The sequence below is a fragment of the Argopecten irradians genome, chromosome 10 (genome assembly GCF_041381155.1).
Source record: "Argopecten irradians isolate NY chromosome 10, Ai_NY, whole genome shotgun sequence".
NCBI classification, from domain to species: Eukaryota; Metazoa; Mollusca; class Bivalvia; order Pectinida; family Pectinidae; genus Argopecten; species Argopecten irradians.
Genome location: NC_091143.1, coordinates 25,737,112 through 25,758,576, shown reverse-complemented (window position 1 = coordinate 25,758,576; position 21,465 = coordinate 25,737,112). Strand labels below are relative to the sequence as shown.

General features: G+C 32.9%; 1 protein-coding gene across 2 annotated transcripts in view; it reads left to right on the top strand.

Moving 5' to 3' along the window:
* Window positions 1–1,040: 1,040 nt before the first annotated feature.
* Window positions 1,041–21,465, top strand: part of LOC138333491 (potassium channel subfamily K member 18-like) — a 50,930-nt gene continuing 30,505 nt past the window's right edge. The window contains exon 1 of one of the 2 annotated variants that reach the window (XM_069281908.1): window positions 1,041–1,127. The gene's annotated coding sequence lies outside the window, so the exon portion shown is untranslated. Of the gene's footprint in view, window positions 1,179–21,465 lie in introns of both variants that reach the window. The other variant, XM_069281907.1, reaches the window with a different exon arrangement.

Sequence of the window (21,465 nt, the reverse complement as noted above, 5' to 3'; positions counted from 1 at the left end):
ACGGAATGTTTGTGTCTCTACCGACTATTATTAGAATTGCATGCAAGTAATTAATTATATACATTTGCATGCAAGTAATCAATTATATACATTTTGTATATAAAATCAAGACAACTCACTTGGTACACTGAAATCAAGCAAATGAATGCACTTTTTGCATTTTGCATGCTCTATTTCGTTTCGGTTAGGGAACAGCTGCAAAACTTACTTAAGATTATGACGCAAGACCTGTAATTGAAATTCGAAACGAGATCATTCTTAGACGTAAGAAATTGAATTACATACGGTAATTAACTACTACTTCACATGATTTCATTGTTTTAATTGTAATATTTCTGGCACATTCGCAGCATTGTAATTTAGGCTACGTACATTTTTTTTCGAATAAATGAGTCTTTAGATATTCTCATTGAACGTGACCTTTTAACGAACAAAGAGAACAATCTGCCGGTAGAAATTGATTACAACGAACTGTAAAGTGAGTGCACGAATGTTTTTCTATTGACACCAGGCAATCCTTCCACGGAATTACTTTCTTTTAAAGGTCACCGATATGTGATAAAAATGATAATAATGAAAAAACAGAAATCAATCAGGAAAACAATTGAAATGTAGAAATCGTAATCAAAGGTGCTTTATATAAAAATATCTAAGTCTTTACAAAATATTTCTTTTATCTTATTTTATTGGTTATTGCTTGGAGAAATTGTGACTTGTTGATATAATAGGTAAGGCGCTGAGATGATGTTTAAGATTGATTTTTTAGCTTCAGAGATAACAACAATACATAGCATACACACCGTAAACAATATCGAAGGCTTAGATTAACAAACGCAAATTATTTACTCTAACAGAAAATTGTCATGAATTCATGAATATATATAAGAGACTATCGATTTCAAACTCTGCGGCACTCCGGCACCATTAATGGTATGACATAAAACCAAGGCGACACACGAGGCCCGACAGGTAGAGCGATCGATGACAAACTCAGGTGCGATACGAATAAAGTTCAATAGATCTTGCTGCTGGGCAGATTCCAAGCTTAACATCGTCCGTACTCCCCTGACGACCAGACCAACTTATGCCGGCTAGTCAATCTGTCTGTTCAGATTTTACCTGACCAGGTACGTATTTGTATCTCATTTTTACCTGGCCGAAGACACGTGGATAAAAAGGTAAAATATTCGTTTAACTTTTAGTGTCTTTTCAAATATGCACGAAAGATTTACCTGTATTTTTTTTAAACTTTCAGCAGTAGAAGTCTAAATGTAAGTAAAAGAAAGTTTGAAGACTATTTATTGAAATGTATTGTCTAACAATTGTAATATTTGTTACATCTGATGCTAAAGCTGTGTTAATAATTTATCACAAAAACTTTGTAATGTGAGCCAAGATTTCTGCACTAATGATCACAGCGATGAAATATTAATAGTGAAGGAGATACTACGAGTTAAGCTTTTTATTTATAATTCATTACAATTTATGTGTATCCTTCACCTAATTATCTATTATGTTCTTTAAACGTGAGGTTATAAGGTTCAGCACTATCGCTTCAATATATTGCATATTGTCATGAGGATGTTAGCATATATGGGTGACTTGGGTCTTACGTAAGCAATGCCGCGAATTAAATCATTTACAGGTTCTTAAATATTCATTTGCGTTTCGTTTTTTTAAAAATTAAATTATGTTTAATGATCAAACTTAAATTCTAAAACTTCCGCATACAATCTAAAAACATATCATTTAGGTTTTTTTCTCCTCTTGACAGTTTACGCAAAAACGTCATGTTTGGTACCTATCTTAAGCTAGCATGTAAAGTAATCATCCACTTATGTTGTGCCCCTTTTCCTTCACCGAGAAATACATAGCATATCTACAAATAAATGTGAACATCTTCAAAACAGTTCTCATGGAATGGAAACAAACCACGAAATACAAACAGGGAAGTATTTATCGTATTTACATGTTTCACCATTTTGCTGATACACTTTAATGTAAACCTCTTATGTTACTTATCTTTTCACCGTTGTTTAACACATAGTTGCTTGATTGCCATGTCACTTGAAGAACGGAATAACCAAAACGTAATTCAAATCCACAGAATTATATCGTATTCAACCCATCAAAAATAAAGAGATGCTTCAGAATTTAAACAAATGACAAGGTAGCTTTGAAATATTTTATAGAAACTTTATCATAACTGTTAAACTAGTATCCATCTAATCATCATTTGACGGAGTGACATGAGCGCTGTCAGCATTGCAGACATACTCGTAGATATAAAACCGCCATAAAGATGATGTAAATAAACATGTATGAATGCCAGTACAGGGGATTAAGAAGTCAAAATAATATTGGCAAATATATATATTCATAGATCGTAGTGGCTGAGCATTTGTTTGCTTGATAATCCATTCATAAGATTTTACAGTAAAGGACATTGTGAATTTTAAAAGAGGATCTGACAACATCCCATTAGAGGTCATGACCAGGTGACCTTTGAAACTGGTCAATCAAATTGCTACCAGCAGAATCTTGAGTATGAATTTCAGGGGACGAAATAGTTTGAAAAGGCTATCAGAATTATTTTCGTGTTTACGTATGTACATATAGTCTTCTCACTCAAACAGCACAACAAAGCTGAATGTATATGTAAAATGATCATCCGAACATGACACCTTATGGGATGTTGTCAGATCAACTATTGAACGGAGTGGTTATAAGGATCTGTATTTTGATTAGATGTAGTTAGCGAAGGAAGTATTTTTTCTGCAACTTCGCCTGTTCCGTCAACTTTTTTAACGTTTTGTTTACGTTATATGAAAAAGAATCTCTTACACAAACGAAAACATATTATGGATAAGATCAATACTGTAGTAGGTTGACGGTATTTACTATATACACGTGTACATATAAATAAGTATATTTTAAAGTGAAAACGAAAATGCCAACTAATTAGGTTCAATATTACTCTGAATCAACCGTTTTTATCAGATTAGTATCAGTCTCGTCTGCAATGTTTCCTTTTGCTGAGATTCATTGAGTAACGTGAATTTCAGCTCGTATTTTTATTAAATGCGAATTTAGAATGCGCGATCTTTAATGTTTTGATTAACTTCCTGTAGAGTTAAATGATTTACAATATGATCAGATCAATAATTACCAAGTTCTCAGATCGAGAATTTCGAGAGCTCCCTTCGTGATAAGCAGTTATTGGGAATTACCAAGTTCCCTTTGAGATAACAAATGATCGGAATTACCAAGTTCCCTTCGAGATAACCAATGTCGGGAATTACCAAGTTCCTTCGTAATAACCAATGGTCAATAAATACCATTTTTTTGTCTTTCTAGGTAGGAGCGCGACCTTGTTCAGATTATAAATAAGTCTTGTTTGAATTCGATTTTATTTTGAACGGATTTACCTACATCTAGGTTAGAGATATAGAGCCTAAGCTTATCTTTCCATAGTTTCTAGTTCTATTGTCCTCTAACTGCTGATCATGTCACATCACAACAAACCGTATTCGATTGATATTTTTTCCAGCCAATCGTTCCTGTTCTTTTCTTGATCATAGATACCCTGTTGAGCTATTGGGCGTTTTTTCGTATTAGATACATTTGGACTATTTACCGTTATCTAAACAGAAATATATATGAAATATTTCAAGTCTAATTAAAATAATTGTAATTAGTCTTATGTTAATTCCGCTGTTTACTAAGAATGTAAAAACGTCGTTCGCTGTCAGTATAGTGCGAACTAAAGTGGACATGATGTTATAACCGTATATAGTATGTAGGGTTATTGTGTGGTGGTAGCTACATGTACATACTTATTATGAGAGTTACACATCAACTGGCATGTCGCGTAATGGTTGTTCGAACAACCTGAATAAATTAGTATGATCAAATTTGATAACTTAGATGCAGGTATTTGGCAATTAAGCAATATAATGTTCGTTGCATTTCTTGACCACTAGTTCATAATGTAAGCCACTTTCCCCTGATAATAGTCCAATTTTATGAAATGTTAAATTACTGTCATGTAGACCTATCATAATACTTTCCTTAGATGTTTATTCCTGGAGAACGTGTACATTAGTAGTATATATTGTGATATCGTCTGCTTTAAGTCACTGACATGAGCGGCTGTCACTCTTTTGTCCACTTAAGGTGCACCACAATAATATATGAACTTGATTTAGTATTGAACATGTCATATTTCATGAAAATATAGCCTTTAGAATTACTTACTTATAAAGAAGACACAAAAGTAAAAACTGGTCCTATCTTTTAAAAGTTGTGATACGCTTTTATGCAATTGATTGATAAATGACGCGAAATAGATTGATATATTTGAATTTTAGGTAAATTTTTATGTTTCATACATAAAACAGACATTATCCTTATTTTTATAGTGTACGTATTTATGTAAGATACTTGGACGTGTTTCCTACCATCTGACCGTTTCAGTATGTTTCAGTAAGATAGCACTATAATCCAAAATCAGGTCAGCCCTTTTTGTATAGGAACTTTATATCTCAGGTGTTAAGTTACAATAGTTTAGTATACAATAATATATACATAGTATAGAGTAATAATATTTTGATATTCAAGGCTAGGAACTTCTGACTCATTTGATTATTTCGAAAATGCTTTAGTGGTCATCAATCTTTGAGACTAATTTACGTACCACGTGATGCATGGCAGCGTTTGTAGGGGTCTATTTTTTCTATTGGTGATGGAATGACGTTAAAAGATGATAGCCAGCGCTCACACACGTTAACTAATCCCGCAAAAACGTTATCGGGTATCACGTCGTACGTACATTAGTCCATTATCATTGATAAAATAGCAATTTTCATTAAAGGTGCGTCCTCATCGGCTTTAAAGTCCTTACTAATTTATCGTTATTTTATGGACACAAAATATGAAATAGTCATATAATGAGAAAATCAAAATATCATTATTTGAACAAGAATTACAAAATTAAGGTTCAAAATTGTTCCTAAGCTATATAAATAATGTGGCCTTCATTGTTTATAGATACTAATACGTCAATTGTTTGAGTTCAAAGTCGATTTGGCACCAAACAGTCACACAAGGTCTATTCAATTGTGTTTATCGGAGTTCAATCTATTTGTACAATTTTTGACACGTCGCCATAAGCTAGTGGGACATATACAATTAAAAACAAAAATATTTTTGTAGACCCTAGTTCACATAACACCGAATAGCTTTACGATAAAGCAATGGCTTTGGTTCATTTGATCAATAAAATAGTATATACGATTCTAAGCAATAATGAACAGCGCTTAAGACTCCAAACTTTCAAACTAATGTATCTTTGAGAAAGGTAAAAATAAAACTATTTTCATTTGTTGCGTGAGTCAATGTTAATCTATATATAAAAAAACATAAAAAATAATAAATACCTTGTTGCTCAACGGCTGGTTAGCTTAATCACATGATTAGTGAATTTTTCATTGCATATTCGCTGCAAAATTTATTATTATATCATCACTATAGTAATGAAAGACATTCTTTAGAACCTTATAAACTTTGTTAAAATCCGCATTACATTAAGAACCACACATTATTTTATCTTGATTTGAATTATCGTTAAGCTGTCATTAACCTAATCATCTGTTAAACAACTGGGTTATGGTATTTTATTTTTCAGAGATAAAATGTACTACCATAGGTGAAGGTTCTATTTTCTGCTTATTTTTATTTACAAATGCATTAAAAGCAGGTTTATTCCACATCACCCATTTCCAAACACTTAACAGCATGTGTACTTTCCGTTGTAGAGTATATGACACAAGATCTACTGATTACGGTATGCCCAACCATAACATGAGCATAGTGATCCATGTATGGAAATCCAATCAAAATCAAGTCCAAGTGTCTATTATATCTCGCAATCAAGTACGTTATATTATAAAACTGATGAATATCAAACCGTGAGGAGCTTTTAATGTCATATCAGCGCTCACTGCGGCCGTTGTTGATGATAAGTCGATTTTGTTGTCCATTTTACACCGTCCTTTATTACTTCTATTGAAATATGTTTATGTGGCAATGACTGACCTTTTTCTGCCATGGTATCTGAATTTACTGTCATACCGACACTAATGGTTTTATGTAACATAGCCGAATCACATAACGTGCGTTTTATGTGAATTGTCCTTTGTTAATTGGTAGAATGATCCATATTTATCTTTTTTGTCGCGTGGTTACACTGTATCGCCATTTAATTTCAAAATATGATTTTCATTCATTTTACAAATGCCACAACTGATGTCACTAACGGTAATTAATAACATAACTATATGAAGAAAAAGTAGGGTTTATGACCATTGACTCAAAATATGCGTCAAACATTCTTACCGACCAATCCGAACATATTGGGTAGAAAGATGGTAGACTGAAATGCCAATGTCAATAAATGAAAATTGATATCTAACAACATATCATCTGAATATTTCCTCATGTTACTTTTGATCTTTCTATGGTATGACTATTTACAGTTTTTCAGTTTTGATATCGGTATTAGGTGAAAGGTTAAGCTTTCAAAAACAGATAACTGCGTAAGGAAAGTTTGAAAGTCCATTCTTTTAGAAAAATATATTTGACTATGAGTATTTTAATGCATTGGCATGATTTTAAACGCTATTGGTGATTTTCAATGCGTCCTTTTATCTGTGTTCAAAAACAAACGAATGACACAACATAGATAATTTCTTCTTTCTGTCAATCTTTGAAAGGGTTTGGTCCTGGAGGTAGGGCGTTAGAATTGTACCTGTTGCCCCTATTGCATGATCGTAAAAGGCGACTAAATTTAGAATCTTTTCTTTTCTCTTCTAATGCCTCCCTTGGCACCGCCTCACTTTTGGCCTTGAGTTGAGCGTTCGCCCCTGTGTCGAAGGCTATGGTTTCTGTCCCCTGGCCGAGACACACCAAAGTCACTAAAAGTGGTAGTTTCTGCCGACTGAAATTTTCTAAAAATGCTTATTTGAAAGAAAAAAGGGTCCTCCTGCACATTTTTCGTACTTCATTCTAGAATTTTTTCCGCTGCGCGGCGCATTTCCTAAAACGTTCAAGCACATAATGTCAAACCTTAAATAGTAAAAATTCAATAAACACGATTTAGACTAAAAATGTCCATCAAGAGATTCTATGTACTGTACTATTTAAAAAATGTCTCTTATAAGATCACTTTGTTTATATATCTTAGCGAGACGATTAATTCATTTTTTATGTTACACAACAATGTGCCGATGGTGTGAAGCCGGTATATTCAGATCGAGTAGGGTTGCATAATGTTATGACGACACATTTATCATTTATAAATGCAGGTAACTTTAAATCGAAAAATTACCATGTTAAGAACGCTTTATAATCATTAAAATACATCGTAAAATCATCTCAGCCATTCTAAATCGTTTTTTGTTTTCCCGGCGAGACCCCCCGGACCGCCCCTAACACCAAATTCTCGCGCCTTTGGACGCTCGCAAATTCATCAGAATGCATCGTAAAACTCGTCTAAGCCATTCTAAATCGTAATTTTTCCGGGGGAGACCCCCGGACCCCAAAAGCACAAAAATCTCACGCTTTATGGCGCTTGCAAATTCATCAAAATACATTGTAAAATTTATCTCAGCCATTCTAAATTACAATATTCTTTCCCGGGGATCACCCCAATAACACCAAAATCTCGCGCCCTCGACGCTCAGACGCTAATTTGGCCAATTTGCGTATTCGTTAATTTTCTTTTAGCGACTCCAGTGTCTATAAATGTGTGCAAGGATTAAATTTAACGATATATGAAAAATGTAAAAAAAAAAAAAAAAAAAAAAAAACATATATGGTTGGGAGTTGAATTAATCTCCTCCTGAATGTGCGGCGGGGCTAGGGGGAGTTTACAGAGGACCTTTGCCCCCCAATTACGTTTACGTTTCATCTTCCTACGCCACTGGTGAGGTGATATAGCACTATAAAGGGCAACAGCTCCACTATATAAGAAGACACAACATGAACATACCACAGTCTCCCAAAACACGCACAAAATACACGCAACACGCTGCATACATGGGAGGCCGTCCTTACATGACCATAGCTGTTAATAGGACGTTAATTAATCAAACAAACAAACATTGAAAGGGTTAATTTATTCTTTTTGTTTACAACAGAGTTTCTAAACCTTAAAGAAACATTACAGCCTGAAATTGTCAATGTTCCAAGACTACACGTAGACATTCTATTGATTTAACATTTTATATACAATGATTGATAGGTTCCCAAGGGAAGACTCTATAGTATATACATGTAGAGTGATGTTATAGCATCGACCATTAAGTCAGATATAGCAATCAGAGACAATCAAATGTAATCATGAATCCATACAATTACAGACAACCAAGTGTTATATTGGCATAATTTATTTTATTTAAACTATATTTTATTTTTAGCATTTTGAACCTTCATCCCTTTTGTTGTACAAAATGTCGTTAGTCTTGCTATTTCTAAAGGCTTGTCTTCCACTCACTCACAAAGAAACAATACCTTGCTAAACAAAATTTTAACATTATGTTTTTTATGTATTTGTAATTTTACTTTTTTGATTTTTCCATTTAATTTCATTTTCGGAGAATTTCAATCACATTTTGCATGAAGATAAAAAATGCTTGCTTTGTCAGCTCATAATATCTAAGCAAAAAATCCATTCACTTTCAAAATACCTTGATTTTTTTTTTTTGCGCACAAAAAATGTAACGATATTTACTTTTTTTCTTGTCAAAATGTTGATAAAAGTAATGCCAAATTTTGGAAAGATTGATTCATGAATGAAATTAAAAATATTCAAAGGAAAACTAAAAAATACATACAATAGATAGAGAATGAGGAATAAGTGTTGACACACTTTTGGCACACAGATATATTTCTAAATTACATGACTATATATGAATTATTAAAAACGACCAAATCCCTAATCCTCTGATTGTTTGAGTGATATTCACGCTTGATCATTCATGCTCATTTGGGATCTCGCTATTATACCTGTCTCTCACACTTCACTTCCAATAATAGACACAAACTGCCTTCTACCTACATTAACATGTATTATACATGTCTTATACCTTGGTGTTAAGTCAGCAATGTCAATATTTAGTGCTTACGCTGGTCCCTGACCATTCACGGCATTTTAAATTGATATATAAGTCACCTTGATGATTTCTATGACTATGCTAGAAATACATCCTAATGAACATGCCAAAAAATAACAAAAAAAAAATATACAAAACAAAAACGTTGAAACAAACACATTTCTAATTAAAACTGAAAATAAATTGGTTGGTAATCAAAGACTACTTTTAACCAAAGCCATAATACATGAGTTTTATTAGACATTATATTACGTTTCTGTAAATCAAGCTAATTCAATGATTAACAGACGAAGCTGTCGGACATTAAACTTTCAGTTTATAGCCAATAACAGCCTTGTTTTACATGTCTCCATTTGTGACAAAAAGTGAAGTGTTCAGCAGGTTTATCCATAAATTCCTTTAAACTGATCAAATACTTCGCATTGATCTATTTTCGAACCGGAAATGAGATTTGAGTGCATTAAGCCATTACGCGATATGATGTTAGAGATCCCGTGTCCGTTGGTTGACAGGGTCAAGTGTTTGGTATTTGGTATTAGCGTGTTATTACCAGTAGATCTTGACCCTGACGACCATCTAAATCCCCCTTTACAGCGACTAAGACTCTAGTGAAGGGTACAGTGTCATACATAAACAGACAGATGTATATTTATTTTTTCTTGTGCCCATATATTGGCTCATTACACCTGTATCTAATCTCATTCATATAGTCTTATACGTATATAAAGCAAGTATTATATTTACCGTTTGACTTTTGGATTTTAGGCATTTATTTTCAATATAATCCTTATAAATGTACACAAGCATGCTATCTACTTATCTCTCTCCTCTCATCCCCACTCACATCTCGTATATGTATCAACCACCATCTCACCTGTTTACCAACATCTCATTTAATCATCTCGTCTTAACCGCTATAACAGTGAGATCCTTGTTTTAAGTTAACGAAAATGCTTAGCAGTTCAAAAAAAGAAAGAAAAATAGATGGTGCAACAGTGAGATTTGTGTACAATTATTTGTCCGTACAATATGTGATATGCGCCTTTTAATTCCATTTATTTTACAAGTACATTATCTGTTGTGATAGGGAACATAGCGGTTTGAAGAACGGGGTGAATTGTATGTTTTATTTCATACGGATGTTCTTCCATGGCTTCTTGCGTACAGTTGCCGAAGAATGATTTTTGATCCAATTTCTTGATATCTAGTTCTTCCAAACATCCTGTAGAGAATGTGAAAAACAAATATGATAGAAATTATATTTGATTAAATGTAACATTGGCCAAATGCAACTTACTTTCTCCATAAGACAACAAATGGATTATAAGCTAGCTATTTATATTTATACAACAGTGTTCATTCTGATTCAGAAATATCGTAAATGACTCTTGAAATTAAAAATTGCAGCAAATATTAACTGGGATTCTCGTTATAAAGACCAGATGATCCAGAGGATTATTCGTCTTCAACTACTCTTCAAATACAGACAGTGCTTTGACAACAATACCACTTGACAGAGCAATAATCAACGAACCAAAGAAAACTGCTCTACTTGCCCACAAGATCACCTTAACGTACGGACTATATTGGAACATTACGATCGGTTCAGTAAACTATTAAGTGTCTGAATATTGATAAAAATGTCTGTCCGTGTGACTTCCTACATAGACATGGATGGTGTCACTGAGGTGGAAACTTCGGACTGGCTATTTGTGTAATATGCCGAAGAGATTTTATTATTCCGACCTGGTTCTGACTAGGCAGGATCGCCTCAGGACGTAAAACACAATAATTAGCGGCGTTCGATGTCAGGCCATGTCGGTTAATTGATAGTGGTTATATGTAGCTTATTAGAAACAAGACTCTAATATATTTTTCTTCCTGTTATATCAGTTCACACCTCTGAGGATAAATAACAGTCAACCAAACGTTGATGATTAAAATTATACTTTTTAACAGTGAAATTAGTTGATCGCAATGGCCGCGATGGATGAAATAAGTAAATAAGTTGGTTACTTATATGTCTGACAATAAATTATTGCTCTTGTATACGAATCGAAAGTGTAGCGAATAGACAGACCAAAAGAACTACTTTTTAAATGTAAAAAAAAATCTCCCAGAAACATGTTATGAGAGAATAGCTTGTCGGCTACATAATAGATGTGACATTTTTATCTCTTTGAACCTTTTCATCTTATAATACACTGGATATCACTACAAAGACATAAACCTGAAACACAAAACACAAACAGCATTAAGTTTTATTATTACAATATTTTTTTTGTATTTATTGCACTTAATCTCTCAGTATTGTTTAGGCCCATTGGCTCATGTGATTGTCTTTTATAAGTTGTAATGCTTTTAGCCCAATCAATTTGTCTTTAAAAACAAAATATGTTTCAACTAACTGAAACACAATATGTTCCTCCTTTTAAAACACATATGCATTACCTTGTGCTCTTTTTATTAATTCAAATTTACATTCGGACATTCCGCTATAGTACATGTAGTTATCTGTATTGTTTCGACACAAACTTTCGATATTGATATATCAGTTAGTATAAAAATGGGCTGTTTTTATTGTTCAACTAGATTACAATGTACATGTAAAGGTAGACATACTGTCTACGGTATTATAAGGCTGATAAACACCGACACAATAGCCTCCGAAAAGTACCAGTTCCGATCTGATTTTCGAACACATCGGATGCCATCCTAAAACAAGATGGTGTTAGCAATATGAAACAGCCCACTGTCTCGCTATATATTGATACAAAACATAACCATTTGAAAACTTAAACTCTGCCTTAAATCAATGGGCATCATTACTTAAAAATTGTAAATGTTTTGATTGATTTTATCCTGCTATTGCCATATTTTGGAATGTCAGGACAAAATTTTCTATCCATCGATTTGGGTTATAGAGTAACTAACTGTACAATTACATCAAAACAGTAACGCATGGATTAACATCTAAAGTTAAAAGCCGGAATGGATAAAGTATTATATTACCACTGAACGGTGGACGGAAGTTGTACCAATTGAGCTATCTAGTCAGCGGAATCGACCTGAACAAAACTACATACAAGGCAAACATATTCAGAACAGTTACGGGAATTATGTTTGGGTGGTTACCGGGGAAGGTCATGCTCTAGTTCAAGGAATGGGCGAAACCATATTAATTGTCAAATATTGAGAATAAAGTGCCATAAAGTACGTATTGTGTCTAAATACCACGTGTTGTGTATTAATGCCACTGCAATGAACATTTATAGGAATTTCCATTCGATTTTACATGCGAGAACGTTTTGAAATGGAAATCGCGAAAGTATTAGCCATGAAAGAAATTTGATTTGGTGTATAGTTAGTGTACAGTGAATTCAATCAAAAATAGAAACATACTTTAAATCATCCCGATTTTATTATAACCAGTGGGTAAAATAACGAAATTAACTGGTCAGTGATTCTACCTCATTTCAAATGTATTATTATTTGAATATATCCTTAGTAAGGCTTACTCAAATTATGTGTGTTTCACCGTTGTTCTTGTTTACTCACAATTTTACAGGTGCGATAATTTAAAACAACCATCATATTGATATGACTTTCTGATAATACCTAGAGATTTCGCTGAAGCGATTGTAATGTCTTGTTGTGTACAATACCGGTCACATCTTCGGCGAGAAGATCGATCACGTGATTCCGGTAGCAGAACAATATCGCGTATGAAGACAAATATCGATGTGGACTGGAACAGATCAATGCGAGATCTTAGGAATAATACAACTGAAGCCTAATGACCACGGGACCCCGACATGTGAACTGTACACAATACAGGTGGCGCTGTTAACAGAATCGATGGTGTATATAAAGACACTTGTTGAATTTAAGTGTTATACATGTGTACCGTTATGATAATTGTCCCTTGCTACACTAAACATTAAAGCATACGAAGTAAACGTGATGGAAAACTTCACTTCGTATAGCAATATAAATTATACTTATTTGATATTGATCAAAATGGATCTCAATAATTTAATTGTGTAAGGAAAAAAATCACCTTAACATAAAGCAATATACAAATAAGACCAAACATAAGGCCAAACGTGATGGAAAACTTCACTTCGTATAGCAATATAAATTATACTGATTTGATATTGATCAAAATGGATCTCAATATTATAATTGTGTAAGGAAAAAATCACCTTAACATAAAGCAATATTCAAATAAGATATATAGAAAATAAGGCTTTTAAGTAGAAAAAACATCTTTATGCCTACCACATAATCATCTGTGTCTGACTCTACTTTTAAAACGTCATTTATCAAATTCAAAGAAGGCGGCCTGTCGGCCATCTTGTTGACCGATCGGTCTAAAATGTTATATGCTCAACTATGCCAGGCCCTAGGGGAGCTTACATATGAAATTTTAGCCAGATACCTCTATTAGTACTTTTTTCCAGAAATAGCGGTAACAAACTATCAAAATCCAAAATGGCTGTCTGTCGGTAATCTTATTGACCGAATTTTTTTTGTTGAAATTGAAATTGAAATTGAAATTATTGACCGATCGGTTCCAAAGTATAATATGCGTAATTAGTGACCTAGGAGAACCTATATATTGATTTTAGAAAGATTTCTTCCTTACTTTCTGAGAAATAGCGGTAACAAGAATTGTAAACGGACGGACGGACGGACCACGGACGAAAGGGGATTTTAGTAGCCCTCCATCTGATGAGAGTAGGCTATAACATACTTTGTTTTAGTGTTCATTTTACGTCACAAGATCTCCATCTTCGATCTTCTTGTCTACTTTTGTATTATTTCAAATCAAGAAGAAAACATCCGTTATTAGCAAAGTTATTTTCTAAACCCTAACCTGAAGACAAGAATTAGCTCGGGTGTCAGCTCGGCATGCACTAAATCAATACCTCGGCGATTATTGTATTTACAAGTATGCCACCGTCCTGGTACTTATATACTTATTGTTGATTTTCAAATAAAGTTATCGATTGTGTACCGCTGATGTTTTTCAATGCCGTTTAACACAAAAGACATTTCGCAATACCTAGATCAAACCCAAACAATCGATGGGCTGATCAATACGGTTTTTCTATGTACACGGTGTTGCTTTCTTTGTTATGGAAGTTAGCTATCGAGTCTCTTTTTCATTGGAATAATTATTCTCATATCAATGTACACGTTTTACCATTTCGCGCTTTTTTCTGATGTATCGCTTTGACTCTTAATATTATTAGTCTGGTATCGAAATACGAAAAAAAAACTCGAATGGTTACACGATTTAATATACGGGATTCATTTCAATGTATCTTATATGTTAAGCTATCTATGTTATCATTGGAATTATAATCCTATTGTTAAAATGAAAAATAAATCATTTCATCTAGACATGCATCCACGTACTTAAATCTGTTAAACTTTTGAATAAAACAATAATAAAAATAATAATAAATGTTCCAACATGTTTATAATATTTCGATCCTATTAAGCATTAACGTCGATGCAGAAAGATTACAGCTATGTGTTAATGTCTGATATCTCAAACGATTGTTCCATTGTACGAAACAGTTGTATATATGATCCCATTGTCTTAATGTAAATGTTTGGTCCATAGAACCATTCGCACATCAAAACAGGGGAAAGTTTAGTAGTAGAAATTTATTCTTTTTTCTCTTTTTTTTTCATTTTTGATGATGTTTTTAAAAGAAAATATCATGAAATCCATAACACTGGAATTCGATAGATGCAAGTTGATTTGGACTACGTGAAACATTTGCGATGATTTTCTTTCTCTAATCCGACCATAAGAAAACCACGTTTCCCTTTCGAAATGATGTAAGATTCATTAACATTTCAAACATTTTATATCGTGACTAGAACCAGATTTGTTAGGATTTTTCTTTTTACCCCGTGCTGAATGGACTTCAGTATAGTAAGTGTTTTTTTTTACTTGTACGATAATGGTATATTTTTATAAACACTGATATTCCATTACTTTTTTCGATTTCCATTTATTTCAGTTGAAATGTTCGTTTTCGTTTTTTATTGTTTGCATCTCGCGATCTTATAGTCCATTGTCACCGACGTTGGCGTTTTGACAGTTGATTGTTTCCCATCACATACGGATTCCATGATATATTTATTCGAACGCTTTACTAAATCTTTGGAATGCTATCCAGTTTTAACTGATGGATAATAAGTTATGCATGTGTGTAATATGTTCTTTTTATTATAATTAAATCCGTTCATTTCATACATCATTACTACAATGAAATCATCAAATCGATTTCAGGCTTAGCTAATAAGACCATCTCACTAGCAGGTTTGATGAAAGCGAGATATTGTGACTATTATTCCTACATTTAATTGGTTTTGTTTTGTATGGTATGTTGGTTATCCTGGTAAATTGTCTTATCACATCATTCGTCTGATATCTAGTGATTTCGCCCGTGCAATATTTTTGCATATGTCACTAGTATTATTTCACATTGAGCCATTTTCATTGGCTGGGCTAGCAAAATAAAAACCTCTAAGACTTGTTTCATAAAATCTCATATGCAATGAACACTCATATAACATCCTATATGTCTGCGTTATGAACTGTCAGTTAGCAAAATGTAAGAGATATCACATAAATTCCATAATAACACTTTATGAATTTGTATATTTTTTTTTTCAATGGGTTTCAGCATTAGGGTGAGTATTTCCAGTGAAGTATACTCTTACTCAAAATAATTTAGAGGAAAAAATGAAAAAGACAAGTTTTTAACAGCACAGCAATCGGTGACGAAAAACATGTTCATAACACATATCGTGTAGCCGGTTATATATAAGAACCAAAACTTCATTTTAACGTTTTTAAGTGTTCGATCGATACTTCACGAATCTGTTGTTCGCGATCATAGCAATATCCAGCAAAATAACAAAAAAAAACCCATTAGCTCGCGAAAATTGCCGGCTATACGATATCACTGATTTAGGATAGGTGATGTTCATTAACGTTTGTGATATACATTTGCTTTCAAGTTAACGATCGTACATTATTCAGGAATATTCTGTTTGTAGAATGGGGAGTGAATCTGGTCGAAGGTTTGTATGGAAATCGTGATCATGCTAAGTTAGAATGTTTATAGAAGGTCTAGACACCTTTAGGTGAGCGCGAAGGTCATCGGGGTAGGTTTGTTTTCTTGTCCCCACATGAATAGTATGTATTGTTTACGTCAGAGACCATGTCAACATTAACCATAATAGTACTTCCGGTGTAAGATCGAGGCTTGCTGCGTTGTCGGAAGTCACGTGGTACCTTCAGCAATATCATGTACTTTTTGTTTGGGCTCAATTGTTAATCTAGGATACAAATCCTATGATATCACAACTTTCTATATCAGTAATGATCATACGTATATCAAACATGACTTTATTTCTAATGCAGTCCACGGACAGAAGTAAACGAAGATTTAAAAGATTTAATGGCTTTTCTAGTACTTGCAGATATATTCTTAAATTAAAGAATCATTCCATGAAATATTTTATTATGATATTGCCTTTTTTATGATAAAGCGTGGTCTGTATTAAAAACACTGCAGCAATGACGTCTCTGTGACGGATAATTAATGACTGCAATGGATAATTTCACGACGCGTCTTTCTTCAGATGTTTACCTGATATGAAAAATCAATTTCCTTATTCAATTTGTGTGTGTCTCATTTCACATTGTATTTTGCATTTTTGTTTTTGTGTCTTATTTACCTTTGTGTTTTGTTTTTCTTTTTTGTGTCTTATTTCCCCTTGTGGTTTGCATTTCTGTTTTTGTGTTTTATTCACCTTTGTATTTTGTTTTTTTCTGTTTTGTGTTTTATTTACCTTTGTGTTTTGTTTTTCTGTTTTGTGTCTTATTTCCCCTTGTGGTTTGCGTTTCTGTTTTTGTGTCTTAACACGAACAATAAAGAACAATAGAGATAAAAACAAAATATTACAAAATATTATACTTGTTGTGGGGATGCGTCAGAAATACGTCATACGGGTTAAATTCTGACAAGCTTGCACTATTAAAAGAGTCAGCATATCCGTTGCTCCAAAGAGAATCCTGATTGTTGATGAATTTTGAATATTTGCAATTTGATGCTGGTGTCATGTGTCTTTTCGTACCAATTCAACATATATCACAAAACGTTTATAATTAAGTGCTTTGAGGTCATTAAATTATAAAGCTAGTCATAATAATCAAAGATAGTTTGTAGTTGTATATTGTTTTATGGAAATGAGCCAGTTTTCCAAATAATCCTTGGCCTTTTCCGTATAGAGTTATACAAAAGCATAACGTTTAGAGCTGATCTTTGATCTGTTTTTCTTGTCGATAAAAAGTGTCCTTAGATACAGTAGATTACATAACGTATCTCGATATTGATTAATGAAATAGAAGACTATCTTTTAAATTTTGATTGGTCTTTTCGATAACACGATGACGATATTATTTCTGTTTTATTATGATATTATATAAGTAATGCAATTGTGCCTCAACTGCATGTCAACAAGTGCAGTTTGCCTCTTATGGCTAATAGGAAGCCAGTATTTAGCCTTTGACAGCCAATAGGAATTCATATTATTCCATTTTGTAGCCAATGAGAAGTCAGTAATTGTCAATTTTACATTTGCATTTAACAGAATTATCTGCCCTTGTGGGTAGATATTGATTAAGACGTTATGTGTTTGTGAGCATAACGTCATATTATTTAGATAAAACCACGTGAATTTCGTTCACTAAACAATCGATACCTACAAAAAATGTATCGAAAGAGTTGTTATATGCAAAAGACGGAACAGTTAGTCAGTATAGACTTGTGGTGTACAGTTATAAATATCTGTACCTCTGTCTTATTGTACATGTACCGTGGTTGAGGAAGTATGAGGTTGTTATCGGCATTACCTTGTCTAGAACACAAACACATTCATGAATATTAATATAGATAGTCCCTCGGTATCCTCAACATATCCTGTCATTGTAAGAATGGTGCATGGTTAATCAAAGGTCGGCCTATTCGATTGACCATGTCAGCAAACTTTTAAAATCAATTTCCATACATTATGCATGATTATCAGGTCTCTATAATTTGGTTTGATGTTGATAAAAACATCACCGTTAAACAGACAAAGATTCTGTAAAGAAAGATGTGTTGTCATTGTAAATAAATAAATTTTATCAAAACAAAAGCGGGAAATAAACCACTTTATTTACAGTGTATTAATAATAAGCTGAAAATGAGACATTGTTGTAATATATATTTATCAATTATGTTATACCACCATGGTAACATTTTATAATAACAGAGAGCGTAGCTCTGACTCATTATTGTATCTTCTACAAGGTGCAATAACACCATATTGACCGAATAAAATATCATAATTTCGATATTAGACATATAGTGTATTTAAAATATCGAAAACGTGAAAAGTGTAGGACACATGACATCACCCTGAGGAACTCAACATCTGAGAATTGTGCAAAAGAAACTATATCAGTGAAGATATACCATTTAGCTGATTCTCACATACCTACACGTGAAATACTGACTTGTCCAGGGCAATACACTCATGTCGCCTGAGGTTGTATTGCATGGCTGCTCGTGCAATAAAGCCTCATGACGTCACAGCGTCAACAAAATTACTGTTTTCTAGGTACAATTTCAGCATTTTTTTTTTCAGAAACTAAGCTGGATTAACTTTAAAAGATACAAACAACGGGATTTGGTTTGAAAATATCACGCAGTTATCATCTATGGGGAATTGATTTGCAAAATGGCGTTTTTCAAATTATTTCAAATGGCGGAAAGTTGCAATAAAATGTCGAGGTATGAGAGAAAAAATACTCTTTCATTTTTCGGGATTATCCTCGGGTTTTACAACATTGTATGACCCTCGGGTAGAATATGCCTATCCTTCATATCCACATATGAAAAAGAGTCTTATATTCTCCCTTCTAAGGCTAAAGGTCATGTAATAAATTAGAATTAATTACAGACGCCTATAATATCAGATTATGTCTTTATTGTAAGATTTTTTTTTAGAAATATAGTAATTATCAATGATTATATGATTATTGAATAATTATGAATGGGATGGCGATAACCCATAATAAATATTTTATTGTAAATTAAGAGGCGAACACGTCGTTAAGTCTATAAAATCTCGGAATGTTTCTGTATTTTGATAACTGTAGTTTCTCAAATAAACCAGGTTCACGTTATTTATCGAAGACATTGATGTAATACGAATATGACGACAATACGCATATAGGATGTCGTCAGAGGGTCGTCAGAGATCCCTCATTTCTCTGTAACACTTACAACGATTCCCCTCTTTAAATAAATGTTAAAGTTGAACACTATATATGATCCAAAATGTTGCCAATTCGACACATATTATGGTCAGGGTTAGGTTTGGGTTATGTTTTATTGTATCGACACCAAGAGCAATAACTGAAACAATTCGTCACGAGATTTCAATTATCTGCAGTTCTGAGAGTATCAAATAGCTGGTGCATGATGTAGTTAATTTTATACAGCTTTTATACTAATGACAATGACATTATTATCGACGAGCTTATCAGGCAATATTTTAATATTTAGATATACACAATGGCGTGTTTTGATAAAGGAATATCTGAATAAAGAAAATATGCGATGAATAAATACAAATCAATAAGTAGCTCTTTAAATATATAGATTTGGACATTTCGGATATTTTTAGCGGACTATTAGCAACAATTCGATAATTCAGTAATTTTCGTTTTGAGTAATCTTAATGTGTCCAATTTTTTCTGGATACCATTTACTGTCTATATAGATTTTTGTCAAAGTCATTAATTCTGTGACCAATTAATATAACTTATTTAAAATGTCTAAACTTTATTTCGATGGAAGTTTAAAATAAGATGATTTCATGGAAAACATAATTCGGTATAAATTTCCTTATTGCAATATTCTAATATTCCCAATATCTCCTTTCTTTACGGTATGTTTTCTAGAAATCTATTATTATTTTTTTAATTGTTCTACATTTACACTTATTGAGAACAGCAGAAAAATACAATGATATGTGAAATATTATTTTATTTGTGGAAGCGTCTCTTTCTGAACTGATTTGAAACATACGACCACATTTCTCCTAGATATTACCTAGAAAGTGTAGAACACCCGATATGTTTATCAGTCATAACAGCGTTTTTCCTTCTGGCAAATTGATACAATAATATTGATCACCAAGCCAACTCTCCCTCGTCATCATTTTATGTCATCACTGTGAAAATTATGTAAATCAGCTTTTTCCGTGCAGCCAATGACATATGATGGATAAGTCTTCTAGCAAGATCAAAGCAGATGTGCCGATAATGAAATATAATTGACTTCCTTTGTGTATTACTGGCTATAATATATGCCACTACAACAAAAAAACATAATGTTGAGTTTTGGCAAGGAATGAAAATATGATATTTTTTTTTATCTTTTTATCAAATACATTAACAGTATAGCAACAACAAAATAAACATGCGGAGGAAGACGTTGATAAGTTGAAATAATTTATCACATAATATGTTTTATTTAAATCAATAAATGAACAAAAGCAAACATACAATTGTAGATGATTAACGCAATAAAATGTAAAATGAAAAATATTTTTATTTCAATATTTCCATATACATGAATGTCTTTTGGAGTGAGAAATAAAAGACCGTTTTTCCAGCCAAATTTGTCATACATAAAGAATATGTTAGGTTAAAAAAGGTTATTTCAAAACTCGTTGGATCTGCTCACACAATACCTGTACAATATCTATTTAATGTTCTGAATAATGTTGAATTTAACAAATATTTATACTGGGGCCTACCTATTGTTGAAATCAAGATCAATTAGACCAGTTCTTGTCCTGCTTCATACTAATAAGCACTCAACGTCAATAATCACAGCATCGGCCATTTCAGCTTTTGTTAAAGCGTAATTTATTGTTTGGTTTCAACTTAAATTGCCTTTTAAATGAAAGAAGTATAGCCTTCATAGCTTGTGACGCCTGTTATCAGAGCTCTGTGGAAATTTGGATTATACTTACGTATAATCAATGTTGAAACAATAGAGAGAAGCAGGCCATTGTAGCAATCAATTCTATCGAGTTCCATACATGGCACGGCGCTATCATAGATTCAAAAAACAATTATTTTGATACTAACGCATTTTTTAGTTCATGTGAGAAGTATTAAAACATGGGGTAGCAAGATATT